Genomic DNA, 9,332 nt, shown 5'->3' with positions numbered 1-9,332 from the left:
AAAAAAACCCCCTTTTCTGGGGACAGATTTTCAGATAAATCTGCACAGCTCCTCTGAAGTGAACTGACCCATGACTTTATGTACTCCAGCTACAGAGTTTGTCCATATCAGACTGATCCTGATGGACACAAAGTCAGCCATCAAATTCTGTGTTTTTTCAGCAGGGAAGGATTGGTTCCATTGTATAAACAGTTGAATTGCTGAAAAGATGAAGGAAGAAAAAGACATAATAAAGTTCCTGGTTTCCTAAACAGATGGGAGAAAGAAGGTCAATTATAGTGTAAAGCATCATTTCACCAAGAGAAGTGTGAGTGCTGGAAGAGCTCTCAACAGAGAGGATTTTGCTTTGCCATGTGTGGTCTCTGGGAAACAAAAGGAAGGGCGTGACTGAAATGAAGACAGACAGAATGCAATATTTTCCTTTGATGTGTAAACAGATTTAATGCAACAAAAATCAATGAGGAAACTCTCCAAAGGAGAGTGTTTTAATGTGTTATCATATTTCACATAGATTTCATAAAAATTCAATTTCAATTATAGCACAGTTTACAAACAGAGGAAAGCACTGTGCCTCCCTGGAAAACATATGGCCATCAAAACTTCAAACAAAATACTGCCAAAGCCGCTCATAAAAAATAAATATCCATAAGCCAGGCTGCTATTGTCCTTTTAATGTCTGTTGAATGCCTATAACTCTTCCCGTGTCCGCCTCGGCTGTCAGCTCCCTGACACTCCAGTCTCCCATTCACACACCTCCCCTTGATGAGCTCTCGGAGCAGGACCTGTGTTGTGAGCAGGGCTTGATTATTCTGGGTGTTATCTTACATCTCCAGCTGGGCTGCTGCAGAGAAAGGATCAAATAAACAACCACAAACACCCCCAGCGTAGCGGTGGAGCAGCAGCAGGGAGAGGCTGAGCCCAGTCATGGGCCAGTGCTGCTGTGGCGGCTGCAAGATGAGGAACGGGCTCTATCCCAGACAGCAGCAGTGGTTTCCTGAGAGCTCTTGGCTCCAGCCACCAGCTGCTGCTTTGCCAAGTTAAAAACCCACTTGGTTTGCCCAAGCTGGACAACAAGACTCGGTGTGGGGCGCCTCATTTCTGGCTTTGCTGCAGGTGTCAGGTGGAGCCGGGCTCTGGGCATACACTGGATCAAAAAGAGTGCTGTGCACACAAGTGGGAACCTACTTTTGTGCTTTTATCAAGGAATTAGGATAGGAATGAGAGTAAAAGTCCAGGCTGGAAGGCAGAGGTGGCTTTGAAACCCCATGCACTTGGCAGATGTGCAGCTTTGACATCAGCACAGCCTGTACCCTGCTGCCCACACATTTGTGTGACAAACCCCTTTTCCTGCAACTGGGATACAGCTACAATTTCATGGAAAAGCAGTAATGCTTTTTCCCCACCTTTAGCTACAAGAAGGATCACTGTGTCTCTCTCTGCACTTTCCAAGTGATGGAGAGATGAGCTTCTCCCATTAACAACCAAACTGTGCCGTTTTTTTCGATGGAGACATTTCTGTTTCGTCCTTTGAGAGCTTCCTGCTGTTGGATGGAAGCCAGCACATGCAAGTGAAGGGATGCCTGGCTGGGAGAGGAGAAGGTGCCCCAGCCCTCTCTGAGGTTTTGCCCCTTTGCAGTACCCACAGAGGGTGAAAGGAAGGGCAGGGAGGGGGGAACTTCTCCTGAGACAGGGCTAGGGGACTGCAGGGCAAAGGTAGCATTCAGGGAAGAGCCAATCCCCAGGACAACCCTCCCTAGCCCCCTCACATCTCAGTTTAATTTAGAAATATGGCAGGGAGCTGCTGCTTACAGGGGTTTTGATTGGGCTGGAGGGAGGGGAATAAGGAGCAAGTGTTGATAAAATGCCAGGAATGAAGGAGAAGAAATGAAAACCAAAAATATATGGAAGAAGGAGGACATTATTGATGGCATTAGTGAAGTGTAAGTGTGGGGGAAGAAAACATAATATGTGCTGGCAAGGGAGGACTAGCTCACAAACTCGATGTATTTTAGCTGTGAGGGAGAGAGAGGACAGGGCTCAGAGCTGACACTTTTCCCAGTGCACACCTGTCTAGCCCAAACTGGGGGATGTGATGGCAGCAGTGGGGCTGGCTGCACCTCCACAAGCTCTTGCACCTGCAAATTTTGCTCTGCTTTCACTGGAACACAGGACAGAAACCCTACATAAAAATAAAGAAGAAGAAAAATCCTTTCTCCTTTCTTAATAGTAACCTGCACCCACAGAAAAGATGTAAAATGTATCACTCCTACCACTGGCATTAATGTGTTGTCTCAAAATATGCCCAATCTCGACTTTAGGATGTGTGGCCCTTGGAGTAAAGCCAAATATCCACACATCTGCCGTTAGGATTTTACAGGAAACCATTCAGTGGCAAGGTTTTCCCACAAGCAGTTCATCTCCTCACTAAATGAGCCATTTTGACATCTTCTGTACCATCTTTCTCTGTGAGCTCTTTGGGGCAGTTTGGTATTAAGGTTCCTGAGCATAAACAGCTGACAGCTTGGTGGGTTTGGTCACTTCCAGAATAATAAAGACGAAAAGGAAAGACTGATTTTTCTTTTTATTTGTTTTTCCTGTTACAAGTGATAGTATCTAAGTTTGCAGTGGGTATCAGAGGAATATTAAAATAGATCATTCTCTAAAGGCCTGAGAGAATAGCAACAATTAAATGTTAAATATAAATGCATGACCCTTCCAAGATAGTTCAAGCCAGCTTCATCAATAAATAGCATTATAGAGAAAGATGAGTCTCACAGCATCTCCCAAAAGCAACTAAAAATGATGGGAAAACTTCCGGCACAATCACAACAGCAATAGCACCAGGGTGCATAGGAATGCACATTTCTGCACATTAAATATTCTCCTTACAACTTTCCATCTGGGTCTCTCCTCGGGGGGTAAATTTATTCCAACAATGTCCAACTATTTAGAGATCTGTAATGTCAAGGCAGCCCAAAGCACGAATTCACACTGAGACAAAAGCCCTGGAGAACATTCACAGGTGTGTGCCTCGACTCAGCCTCACCACTGAACAGAAAAGCCTGGAATCTGCAGCAGTTTTGGGTCAGATATAAAGTACTTTTTTTGGTGGTTTGGGGTTTTTTGTTTTTTGTTGTTGTTTTTTTTTCTTTGGTTTCCTCCTACCCTGTAAGCTTGGGTGCCCTTCCTGAGAGTGGGCAGTGTGGTGGGGTGGGATGCTCAGGTGGGAGGGGCTTGGGTCAGTTTGCTAAAGAAGACAACACATATTTGGAAGTGATCTGTAGAAAAGCCTCAGGCTGATAGCTAAATTCTCTTAAATATTTAACTAAGAGCCATGAAGAGAAAATTGGCTACTTTGTTTTACCTGTAAAGAGCTGGGCTGCCTTAGCTGGCAGATAACAGTGTCTAAAATGCCAGGAAGAAGGGGGAAATAAAGAAACACAAACACAGGGAAAATGGAGGCATAAGAGCACCTCTGTCAGTGGATAAGTCAGGAGCCTTAGTCTGTGTGGGAGGTGGGACTGGAGCCTTCCAGGGATCATCCTGTGGGTTTGAAGGGTGGTGGTGTTTAGGGGCTCCTCAGAGACCAAGCACTGCCAGTCCCCAGGACAAGGCTGGAGGGGAGGAGAGCAGCTCAGATATGTCACCTCCAGATTTCTAGCTGCTTCTGGCTAAAGCAACAGAGAAATATATCCCCTTCCCTTCCAAAAACTCTCCAAGGATCCACAACAGTAAAATTAGAAACCTCTAACCTAACATTTATAAAGAGGAATATAAAAGAGGAATAAAAAATATTGCACTGGTGGGTAAGCAGTTGATTAAATCAGGCTGGAAAGTCAGGAAAATGACATCCCATGTGATGAAGTGCAGCCAGGAGGACACACCAGTGGAAGGGAGGAGTGTGGAGCTCCAAAGTGGCTGGGAGGGAACACAGGCTGCTCACCTGAGGTGCTGCAGCAGCCTGCAGGCTTGGGCAATGCATCCATGCCTTGGGCGTGCACAAGGAAACAGAGAAAGGAGTGAAGAACATGGTTATGGATCTTCAGGCCGGGCAAGGAGGAAAAAGTGGCAAGACCAAAACAGTTTTGGAGAAATTTGCAACCTCTCAGGTGCACCCAGGGCTGACACTGGACTACAACTGTGGGAGTCATTGCTCATCCCCAGGATGAGGTGACTGTCAAGAAGATGCAGTAAGCCAGGAGAAGGTTGGGTTGGTGCAGATCAGCCCTTCTCCAGGAGAAGAGCAAACGGATTTGGACCACAGCTTCCCCGGTCTCGCCAAGGAGCTGGGAGAAGTCACAGTGCAGGAAAGTTGTGCTGGACTTTAATGAGGTTGCCTGTGGGTGAATGTGAAATGAATAAAAGACAGCTGATGGAAACTAATCACTGCCTAAAAGAGCTCAGTACAGATGTGTTTAAGACACAGTTATGAAATACAGGATTGAACATCTCTTCCAATAAAAGCTGTGTCGAATGACAGCCAAGGCCTACGCAGTTAATTAAAGCACAGCATCGAGACACTCATGTATAGAAAGCAATAAACAGCTTTTGCAGTTGATTAAACAGTGAAGACTGGGGGTTTTAAATTGGCACAGGAGATATTTGCTGTAAGCACACCTCAGAGTCACAGGTATTATTGCTCCAAAATGGATGGTTCGCTGTGCTTACCTTCCCCAGAGCAGGAGAGCAAGTGCATGGACACAGCAGATGAATTTTCTTCTCAGCAAAGGTGGCCATGGTCATCAGGGAGGTTGGGGAGAGGCTGATCTGTGGAGCAGAGATGAGCTGAGCCTCCAAAAGTGGGTAAAATGCTTGATAACAGGCACTCATTTTGTTGCAGTTTATCTTTTCCATTTCCTGAATGCCCCTGTTCGTTTTAAGACATACAAAAGCTGTTCCAGAGCTGAAAATTACTCTCACTGTGAGAGGACCTGGCTTTCATAGCTTGCAGCTTCCATCCATCCCTGCCAGCAGCAGCCAGACGTGCCGTGTGACGCTCAGGACACATACACAGAGCAGCAAAGTGCCTCACCCCAACTTATTTTTATAGACAAAGAAAGAACAATAGCAAAGCCAGAGGTACATTATATGAGTTTCACAATGCCCTGCCATTAAAAACAGTCTCCTGCAGCCTTTATTCCTGAGCAAAAAGTTTTACAGAACAATTTATGAGGGCCATGGAGAGATAAAGCTGGGAGTGGGTGAATATTTTGCTTTCCACCTCACTGGTTCATTAAGCACAATTAACCCTCTACATGAGAGTGCCACCAGCTGTGCCTTCCCACTGCTCTATCCTCTGCCCTGTCACACCCACCAGGAGGCCAGAATTTGTGAGCACACTTCATATTGGTCATGGAGAGTCCCAGAATTGCAGAATATTTGCATGAATAGGGCATACATACACAGCCCAGATGGAAAAGGGTAAGGTGGTGAGGCAAAATATCTGTTGTGCAGTTTGATTCTCTGTTAAGTGGCAACACCGTGTTTCCCAGCTGTGTCTACTTGATGAACAGTGTATGGAATTAAATCAGAGGAATTCTACTCGAAATATCAGCTGAGAACGGTAAATAATATAATTAATGTAATAATAAAGTACAATGCAATGCAAGGTGCATACAGGTGTCAGAGTGTTGACAGCAAAGAAAGAGAAGATGCTGGGTACAGGGGCTAGTTGGCAATGCTAATTATCCCTCATGAATGGATAACATATATAAAACATTATTATTCGTATAGGATCCTGAATGCTGAAGGAAGATAAAACCACCTGGTTATGGCAGGAGGAACGACGGGACAGGATGGATTCCAAGGAAGGGACACAGATCACTGACCCTGTGCTGCTTTCAGCCCAAGTTCTCCAGGCTCAGGAGCCAAGCAGGGCTCCCTGTCCATTCTGCACTGAACTTTAAAGTGCAGAGAAAAGGAGGAACTCAAAATGAGTTTCAGTAGTGAAGCTGCACTTTACTTTTCATAACAATGGATTTTTTAAAAGGTATGTCAAAGAGAATTGAATTTGGGTCCGTGAATACAGCAGTAAGTGATGTAACTCAAGTTAATTACATTCTCTCTGTCTCCCAAGAACTGGATTTTTCCTTCTTCCAGCAGATATACTCCATATATTGTAGTCTCGGTTAAAATCTAAGCATTCACTCTAGATCAGTGTGTTTTCCTAGTGAACTATTCTGAATACATTTTGAATTTATAAAATAGTCTCAGGAGCAAAAACTATTGAGAATGAAGATGGGAAAGCAGAGACCATATGAAACAAATTTTAATTCTTTTCTGTGAAATTTTGGTGTATGTGTTGGAGTGCCCCCGTCCAAGCCCAGCCTGTGCTCCAGGGGGTGGGGCATTGACAGCCCCTGCCCTTTGGGCAATACTTTTTATAGGAAAGAAACCCTCCATCTACGCATGAAAGAGCCCATGGCACCAGGAAATGGCCAAACTGCTACTTGCAGCATTAAATCATGGAATGCCCTGAGGTGTACATCGGGAAAACAAGGTTTTCTCCAGGCTTTGTGGAGAAGATGGTGCTGCTCTGACAGAGTGATGGCTCTTATTTATTTTTGGCCTTTGGCCCGTGACTATCATTTCACATCCAGATGCCCATCAGCAGTGCCCAAACAATGTTCATTGCAGTGACATTATTGTTATTGTTGTTGAAAAATGAAAGTAAACAAGGGGCCTGGATGTTTCCATAGGGCAACAGGGTTTTACAAGCACTTTAAAATACACAATTTTTCAAATTTTTCACTTGAGTACTCTCAATAGCAATACTGTGTGTTCTTACATGGATTTCAGCCTGCAGATTTATGCTCTAGTGTGAACTACATTGCTACCTTCAGCAGTAAACTTGGTTCAGGAAAAAAAAAAACCAAACTGATATGCCCTGACTGCACAGTGAACCTAAAAAAAAATATCCTGTCATTAAGAAGCAGGTTTGCTACACAGAATTTTGAACAGACTTTAATTTCCACTGTACATTCCCACACACACTGGATGAACTGCAAGCTCACGCAGGAAGCATTCAGAGAAGGGATTTTAAATCCTACAGCATAAAGAAACTGATTTAATCAGCTTAAAGCATGTTGATAAAATAGTTAAGTAGATTAGATTAAAATTCAACACTTGCAATGTTTCATGAGCAAAGCTGTTTAGTCCCTATGAGTGGCATTTTTCTTTGCCATCATCTAAGGAAAGCAAGGACACTGAATACATGTCACTTATATCACAATAAATGCTCTGTTCCTGGAAAATTTGGAATTCAGAGCACTCATAAAGAGAAGGTTATGTAAATATCTATTTCCTATTAGAAATTTAATTATGTGAGACTGGGCTATGAAAATCAGAAATTCTCTTCCTGCCCATGTATCTGGACTTTAGAAGACATCCATGTGTTTCTGTAGCATGATAGTCTCAGATATTCTGAAATTCCTAAAAATTCCTAAAAAACAGTGTCACCATATTGCACACTGACACAAGAAATACTTACAAAAGTCATTTTGATATTCAAATATGAAGCTAAGCAGCACCATGAGCAGTATCAAGTAAAGCAGATCCATCTCTGTGGTGATTGCTGCCAAGTTCCCCCCAGCTTAGCAAGCAGAACAGGTAAGAGAACTCTTAAAAGCAATCAAAACTGAAATTACAGGGGGGAAAAAAAAGTAGGATAATGAAGAACTTTGCTTTGCAAGGCTGCTCTAGGTTAGGTCAGGCAGAGTTTTCAATGGGAACAAAAAATATCTATGAAGTGACAGCAATGAAAACCAAAGTAGGAGATGCTTTTATTATCATAAATATCCATTTCCCTATGTATCCTTTAGAAACATAACTTTTCATGAACCTCCCTACGTTGTAAGGTTATCATGAGCCCTGAGGGAAGGGAGTCAGTCCAGCCAAGCTGGCTGAGATGTCCATCCTCTGGAGCTCGAGTCTGTGCCCAGAGGAGGTCAACACAAAGTGGAGCTGAGAGAGAATTCAAGAGCCATCAGAGGAGAAATGGCAGAATGTCACTTCCTTGGGGCCAGAGAGCCTGGTGGCAAAGGTGAAGAGTGAGAGGGGGGAGCTGGAGTGCAAGCTAAGGGCTGCTAAAACCAGCTGGAGAGAAAATGGGTGTGATCATTGCAATTGCATAGAACAGACCCAATGCCTTTTACTACTACAGCCTTTTACACAGCAGCATTTTTTTTGCCCATCATGAAAGAAATGTGGGGTCAGGGCCTTCCTGGGACTCTTCTCTGGTGTTCACTTCTCTTGCCTTCTGTTCTGTTTTCTGAAATCCTCATTTTAGCAGCTAATAATGCTGAAGGGGTAGGTAAGAGGAATCCCAAACAACAAAAAATCCCACCTCACTAGAGCACCTGGGAACATGACAAGACACCACCTATTTGAAATGTCATCCTGGAGAAAGTCTCTTCTGCATTCTACCAGCACAGACCTTCCTTCAACCTGGCAAAGCTCAGAGGTTTCCCCAGCAGAAATGATTCAGAATGTTTTGTAGGCACAAGTCTTGCTCCTATAAACATAATGAAATTAGATACATTGGCTACATAATCACAGGATCATAGAACATCCTGGGTTCAAAGTAACCCACAGGGATCAAGTTGAACTTCTTAGATACATCAAATACTGTCTACATGATTCTCTGATGTCCAGAATTTTGCAGAGGTATGGAAACAAGCCTTGTTTGTTTGGGGTTTTTCTCTGCTGAAATATGAAGATATCTGCTCACAGTGCCAATTCAATCTGAGGGTTATTTCCTTACAGATTGTGCCTGGCATCAGCAAGGGATCAATGCAGGACTTACAAGTGACAATTCAGAGCTCTGTGTTCACTTGGGCTGCAGTAGAAAAGAGACAGAAAGCAAAGAGTCTCCATGAGTCCCTCCTTCCTCAGACATCCTGCACAGACCATGAGGTGCAGGAGAAGAGGACACCTGTGGCCTTTGTTCTGCCCCACAGTCTGGCTGGAGATGACATTCCAGCAGGACCCTCCGTGCTCGTGAGATGTAGAGCAGGACGAAGATGTGCCCACCACAACAGGGTCATCTCTGCTTCATTTTTACTCTTCACTTTCTTAAGGGCTGTAGAAAGAAGAATGGTTTGTCCATGATGGGTGGGACACGGAGCTTTAAACTTCACCAGTGCAAACTGAGACTCATGCATCATCAAAAAAAAAAAAAAAAAAAGGGAAAGCAAGGGTCATCTCTGCTTCATTTTTACTCTTCACTTTCTTAAGGGCTGTAGAAAGAAGAATGGTTTGTCCATGATGGGTGGGACATGGAGCTTTAAACTTCACCAGTGCAAACTGAGACTCATGCATAAAAAAAAAAAAAA

This window comes from Corvus brachyrhynchos, unplaced genomic scaffold (assembly GCF_000691975.1).
Source record: "Corvus brachyrhynchos isolate BGI_N302 unplaced genomic scaffold, ASM69197v1 scaffold126, whole genome shotgun sequence".
In the NCBI taxonomy this organism is placed as follows: Eukaryota; Metazoa; Chordata; class Aves; order Passeriformes; family Corvidae; genus Corvus; species Corvus brachyrhynchos.
This window is presented reverse-complemented; position numbering follows the sequence as displayed.